The 7,505-nt window shown below is 47.6% G+C and overlaps 1 non-coding gene across 1 annotated transcript; it reads left to right on the forward strand.

The window, feature by feature from the left end:
• Nucleotides 1-7,062: 7,062 nt before the first annotated feature.
• TRNAT-UGU (transfer RNA threonine (anticodon UGU)) lies at nt 7,063-7,135 on the forward strand. The gene has a single exon. It is a non-coding gene; the product is annotated as a tRNA-Thr (tRNA).
• The last annotated feature ends 370 nt before the right edge of the window (nt 7,136-7,505 follow it).

The following is a 7,505-nucleotide window of genomic DNA, read 5'->3' on the forward strand; positions in this document are numbered from 1 at the left end:
AGATTCACGGCGGCCCGGAAACACGCGCTAGATTAGCCTTGGAAGGCAACTCAGCGACACGAAAGCCTCGCCAGCAATGTAATGATGAAAACTATACAAAACCGACAGCAGCTCATAGAAGAGCGTGCCAATGGAGCCTGCCCCACGCTCCTGGTACATACATACACCAAGCCTAGAACCACACCTATGAACTAGAATCAGACACACAATGTACACTTTCTACTAGTCCAGGGGCACATTAACTATTATAAACACTGCCACAGTGACTTATAACGCACAACACACTGTACCCTGTAATAAAATAAGCCACGGGGAAGTTAACTCCTAACATGATTGAAAAAGGAGTAAACTTCCCTGTGGCTTATTGTTTCTTCACTTCACCTGCTGTGGCCCGAGTCTGATCGTGACCCCTGCTGCTGGGATTGAAATGAAGGCTGGGGGAAGTTAACTGGAGGTCGTTTGTTAGTGATTGCTATAGTAGAGGCAGCAGGTATTGGCGCTGCCTCTGATGTGCCGGCACCTAACGTGAGCACATCAGAGGCAGCGCCAGCACCTGCTGCCTCTACTCGAGCAATCGCGCCCGAGATAAATGCGCCCCTAGAGCAATTCGAGCACTCAGGGCGGGCGATTACGCCCCTGGGGCGATTGCGCCCCGGGCAGTCACCCGCTTCGCCCAGGCCACGAAACGGGCCTGCCCACAAGAGTGAGCACACAGGGGTCCCTGCAAAAGTGAGCACGCAGGGTGAGCACACATGGTGGACCGCAAGATTGAGCACACAGGGTGACCCGAGGGTGGCCCGCAAGAGTGAGAGCACAGGGTCAGCACACTGGGTGGCCCACAAGAATGCGCACACAGGGTGGCCCGCAAGAGTGAGAGCACACAGGTTGCTAATGCCATGAGAAAGAGAGGCAGACGAACTTACAGAGTTGAAACTTGCCACATTCCTTGTTTTTTTCTTTCACATATTTGTTATTATCATTGGACCAACGACCCAAATGCTAGCCCTCGAACCTCGCTATGCTTTGCCACTCGAATCCCCTTCTCGTATTACCATTATCTCGTGATTTATATACCACTTAATGGGCGTACATGTTTTTCCCCACTCTACATATTTAATTAGCTGCCTTTTAGAGTCCAGACTTACACATTTCAGCCCTTCCTCACAGGGACGTCATTTCACCAAAATGCTAGGGTTAGCGGAAGTGACATCACATGACCCTTGACGCCTGATGACATCACAGGAAGTGATGTAATTTGACCCCTCCCCGAAGTGACATCACTGGAAGCGATGGAACACAACCTTTCACCCCTTGACAAAACAGGAAGTGGCATCACATAGCATTGCTATATAAAATATGGTTACGATATCACTATAATGTGATTTAAATTTCATACAAGAATGGATCATCATATGTATCCTTAATATCAGTGTGTATAGGTCCAGTGGCGTAACACAAAATGTAGGGGCCCCCCTGCGAGCCATGCTGAGGGCCCCCCCAACTCGGCAGCAAATCATGGGCCGCGCCACACTCTGGGCCGCCCTAGATTGTCACGCTTGTGCAATATACACGAACGTGCTGCTGAAGGGGTATGCCACACACTGCACTAGGAGAAAGATATAAATATGTATTTTAATGCAATATACAGCACACTTTCTCAGAAAAATTGTCTATAAAGCCACAGTGTTTGCAATTGTTTTGTAGGGTAACACCAATACAATACATGTAAGTCACCAACAGTGAACAGGAACGTTAATGCTTTGCTATTGAAAATGCCATGCCACAATGAAAACATGTCCAACTGGCTGCACAATGTACACCAGTGTAGAAACGTAATAACATTACAGTAAAGCATGCCAGGCCACATTTAGACATACCTAGACTGGTTGCACCAAAATGGCAGTCAAAGCAACAACACTCATCAAGAACAGAGCACACATTAAAGCCTGCATATCCGCGGCCTCTACCAACACGGCCAAACTCTTTAAAATCTGCAAAGAACCGGTCAATTCCTGTTGCGGTCCCTAGCTCTCCTGTTCCCTCCAAGGCCCTCTGACCTCTCACTTCTCTGCTAAATCTCAGGACATCCTGTCCTCTATCTCATCTTCCTTTCCCTCTCCCTCTACCCTCTCCACCTCCTTTTTCCTCTTTCTCTCTGACAACACCTGTTGAGGTTTCTAGACAAGTCTGATCTATGAAAGCGTTGTCCGAACAGGTGCTCCCCTGCTCCTCCAGAACCATCATGGACCATTTTGACACCCTCGCTCCAGCCTTTTCCGATTTTTGTAATCACTCTTTAGCCACTGGAACCATCCCCTCTCCCCTTAAGCACTCCCTTTTGCACCCACTCCCCAAGAAGCCGTCTGCTGATACTACCTGCAAACTATTGCCCAATCTCCATCACCCCTTTCTTGGGCAAACGTTTGGAAAAGCTTGCCATCTCCCAGCTTACTCTCTGCGCTGAATCTGTTGGTTGTCTCCATGACCATCAGTCTCGCTTCAGAGCTGCCAGCGACATGGAAACTGCTCTCCTGAACACCCATGAAGATTTGCTCTCTAACCTTCATTCCAGCATTCCATCTGTCCTCAGCCTCCTTCTTTCCTTTGCTTTCGACACAGTCAACAATGCCATCCTGATCAATGGACTCTGTGAGAACCTGGGCATCACGGATCAGGCCCTGTTGTGACTGACCCTTTCCTCTTGGACCGCTCCCGCCTCCCAGGTCCAACCTGGTCCCAATCTCTCTGCCACCTCTCTCTACCTGTGGCGTTCCCCAGGGCTCTATACTCTCACTCTCGTTTTTCAACCTCTACTTGGCCCCTTTGGCCCACCTGATCTCTACCTTCTGCTCTAACTTTCAGTGGTATGTGGATAACTCAGCTTTCCTTCAGGCTCCCCTCAGCCTCCTCTCCTCTCTCGCTCATTCCTGACTGTCTATCGGCGATTCAGGATTGGTGCGCCTCCAACGATCTCTGCTTTAATGCCAGTAAAATGAGATCCTTCTCATTGGGTCCCTGGCACCAGCTTTCCCTCTCTCACTCTGGCCGTCCTCCTTGGGCCCTCTTCCTTCACCTTCCTGCGAGGCAAAAAACCTTGGTGTCATCTTCTATGCCACACTCTCTTAATCTCCTCACATCTTGGAAGTCACCAAGAAGTTCCACTACCAGCTGTTCCTCCTCAAAGGGACTCATCCCTTTCTCACTTTCCACCAAAAGCTCACTGTCTCCAGAGCCCTGGTTCTCTCTAGGCTGGACTACTGCAACAGCCTCTTTCTCATTCTGCCTTCCTCTACTCTTCGTCATCTGCAACTAATCCAGAACAGGACTGCACGCCATATCCTTGGCCTCAAGCCCAGGGATCATATCTCTCCAGCCCTGAAATCTCTCCACTGGCTCCCGGTGGCTGCAAGGATCAAGTTCAAGACCCTTTGCATTGCCCACAAGGCTTTCTGGGGCCGGGGCCCACCCTACATCCAACGCTCTCTTCCAAAATACCTTCCATCTCAAGCCCTTCGCTCAGTTACCTCCAACTCTCCAAGGGTTACACGCTTCTCCAGGCAGAGAGTTGGGGGTAGAGCTCTCTCCTCTGCTGGTGCCTCCCTCTAGAATGGCATCCCTGCCCCTTCAAATGTGAGCCGGACCATCTGAAGTTTCAGAAGCAGCTCAAAACGTTCCCTTTCTCCTCTGCTTTCTCTCTCTCCCTCCCCTGCTGACCTACCTGTCTGCTGTACCGACCGGTTGCTTGAATACCCTCAGAGTCTCTCTGAGTGCAGGCTCTTTCTTGATCGGTCACCCTTGCACTGTCCCCGTGCCTACCATGTATTTAGAGGCTGTAACTGTAACCCTGCATCCCCTTGTTCTCCTTGCACTACTCATAGTCGCGCTGCCCTGGCTGCACTTTCTCAGAGCATTGCAGCCCTGTTTTCCCCTCCCGTCTCCCTTGCACTTCCCCCCTCCCTTTCCTCTTGCACCTCTTGTTCTCACAATGACACAAGGTTTAGTGAAATAGTTAGTCTTGTCCTCCCTCTATCTTCCCTCCCTTGTCTTGTCGCGCATAGAAACACTTGTGTACAGGTGCGTTATAAATGACTATTATCATATCATTTTATCACAGATGCCCAGAAAAATATACAATACCGCAGTAAGAAATGGCTTGATTGGCAGCACCCAAATGCCAATCTAGCCAGATAATTACACTTAGCAGGATATTTTTATCAGAAATTCCCAGTTAAAAAAAAGTCATACCAAATTAAGGAATGACTAGACTGGCTGCACCAAAATGCCTCTCTAGCCACTAATACCACATATCATGCCTGCTTAGCCTGGACATGGACAACCATTGTGATTTATCGCACAATCCCGCTCCCCCACACATCCCCTCTCAAACTCACCCCTTACCCCAACCTCCAAAATCAGCTCCATGGCCAAGAATTACCTCCACGTCCCTCTTCCTTGTCCCAGAGTTTACGTATGAGGCTCCTTGCCGCATAGGTAAGTACTGGGATGAGGAAGAGTGGGGCTAGGAGTAATGAAGATTACAGGTAGCTAAGTCAGGCATTACCTCCATGTACCTCCACCTCATCCCAGTACTTGTGTATGAGGCAGAGTACACAAGTACTGCCTCATACACAGTACTGGGACGAGGAAGAATAGGGCTAGGAGTAATCAAGGCATTAAACACAAGTAGTGGCGCAACACCTTTGAGTTGACTGGGCTATGTTGACTCAACCTGGCTGACCTTTAGAGCAGTTGCCGGACAGAACAGGACACAGATGTTAAACGGCACCTGGGTTTTGCTGTTAATAAGGGCCCATCAATTATCAACTTAAGCATTTCACTGCTAGTATGTGCATTCAAATATCACATTTTTTAGGCAATTGAAATTGCGATGAGGGTCTAGTACTTCCATGCCAGGGGAGTGATTGGAAGGGTAGAGAGGGAATAGGAGACTTAAAGGGGAGAGTTAACTGCTTGTAACATTGAAGCTGCACTAGAATAGTCTCATTAAAACGCGTAAAGAAGTTAGATGCCCCCACACAAATAAGTTTGCCCCTCCCCACCACCTGTGAAGTTAGCGCCTCTCCCAACATTTGAAGGGTTAGCCCCCCAAAATGTAGGTTTTGTTGTGCCCCTGTCCACAGGCACACTCACCATTCACCATATACACACCCAGCCATCCATACATTTAAGTGCGCACTCTTTCACCATACAGGCACACCCAGGCAGCCATCCATACATTTAAGTGTGCACCTTTTCACCATACAGGCACACTTAGGCAGCCACCCGTACATTTAAGTGTGCACCCTTTCACCATACAGGCACACCCAGGCAGCCAGCCATACATTTAAGTGTGCACACTTTCACTGTACACGCACACACGCACACCCAGCGACCCATACATTTATGTGCACCCTTTCACCATACACTCACACACGCACATGTCATGGGGTTGAGGGCTCTTTCAAGTCTGGCGGCCGGGAAGTCGGTAATTTCGGTAATTCCCATTCCCCTGGAGTCCTACAGGACTCCAGAGGAATGGGGACACGGAAGCCCCAGCAACGTTGTTAACGGTGCCGGTGCTTCCGTGACGGGTCTACCTACCGTGGCCGCTGTGCCCGGCAGGGTCTGACCTGTCGGGCACATCGGCCCCAGCAGGTAGACCTGTAATATGCCGGTCCGGAAACAACAGTGCCGGTAAGATTACAAGCACTGTTGTTTCCGGGCCGGCATGGTCATGATGAACCCCATTGTTTCTTTTTGAAGTCACTCTAACTTCATTAAGAAATGATTCAGTTAAGGACCGAACCATAACGGAAATAATTTCTTTATGAAGGCAGAGTGACTTAAAAAATAAACTATTTATTTTTGAAGTCATAGGGCTCCCCTCCACCCCACGACATGGAGCCCTGCAGCCTAGGGTCTTCCATGTCATGGGTTGGGGGGAGCCCTCAGCCTTCAAAAAGAAAGTTTCATTTTGTAGTCACTCTGCCTTCATTAAGAAATGATTCCTGTTACAGAAATAATTTCTTTATTAATGCAGAGTGAATTCAAAACAAAACCTTTTATTTTTTGTTTAGAAAAAAAAATCTTTTTTTTTTCTTTCTAGTGGGGCCCCCTCCCAGGACATGTGCTGGCGGGGCACCCCACACTGCGGGGGCTGCTGGGGCCCCTGGTATGCCAGTGTATAGGTCCATATTACCAAATGACTGTGACTGCAAGAAGAAATCCAAGGCCAATTAATAATGATGTGTTATAATATAGCACTTACGCTTAAGCGCTTTATATAGAACAAATATATATACAATATCACCCAACCTGTGTTGGTACTCATTTATCGATGAAAGGCTGAGTTGAGGTGTTTAAGAATAGACTAAATCAGTGACTCACCCCTGAAGTGTGCTTGAAATAAACCTTTGAGGAGTCTAGCAATTATTGTATAGAATTCCAAAAAGACACATTTTTTGTTCTTCCTATTTATTCTTATTTAGGGTCACTGCGCAAATTGTTACACTTGTGGAACCCCCCTGTTTTTTTTAAAGAGGCCTGATCAAGAAAACCAGCCACTCCAGAAAGAAAGAGCCACATGGCGATGGCCACAGTCCAGGAGCTTACATTTAAAAAAAAATGAAAATGTTTTATTTTTGGGGTAACAAGGGAGACCACATGGGTTGCAAGAGAGATCTCAGGGGTCGCAGCTGCAACACCTGGTGACACCTAAATTATGTCCCTGCTTCTCACATCTTTCTCTTTATTTTGTGTATAGATTGCAGTTTTAAAGGCTGTTGAATCACAAAAGGTCACAAGGTAGAAAGATGAAATAAGTAAATGAAAATCTGTGTTTATATTTGTTGTCAGGGCAAAGCTTACATTCATTTGCTTTTGAATTATAGTACACGTAAATACAAGGATGAGACTCCGAGCCCAGGGAGTCTCCTCCCTTTACTTTGCAGTCTCGGCTCACATTAGCCTTTCTTCTGAGTCATGGATTCGTAACAATACCGAGTCTTTGTAGTTGACTCATTCATGCCGTCAGGTTCCTGGAAGAGTTTTTGTGAAACTTCTGGCTCCATAGCTCAGGGGTTAGAGCACTGGTCTTGTAAACCAGGGGTCGCGAGTTCAAATCTCGCTGGGGCCTTTACCTATTTTTGTTTAAAATGCTATTAGACCTGGATCTCCACCGGATGACCCTAGTAGTTAGTAGATATACGCCAAGTATTCTGAGCTCATTGGAGGTGCCAGGAATGCATCAGACTGGTGAAATTAAGCATGACCTAGCTACTAAGCACTCATCTTTACCGCACTGTATTAGAAGTTCCACTATAGTATGCTGTCTGTTCTGACCATCCTCGAGTTCCCATTTTAGTCCAATTGTAGCCCTTTCAGCATTCTGTAAATCCCATCGTGAACACATTAACAATGTACATGCTGGCGTTCAACATATGATTTTATCTGCGAGGTGTTTTTGTGACCAATTACAAAGAGGGAAGCCTCGCTAGCCATGCACA

The sequence above is a fragment of the Ambystoma mexicanum genome (genome assembly GCF_040938575.1).
Source record: "Ambystoma mexicanum isolate Mex_15411 chromosome 12 unlocalized genomic scaffold, UKY_AmexF1_1 Mex_chr12_unloc.1, whole genome shotgun sequence".
NCBI lineage: Eukaryota > Metazoa > Chordata > Amphibia > Caudata > Ambystomatidae > Ambystoma > Ambystoma mexicanum.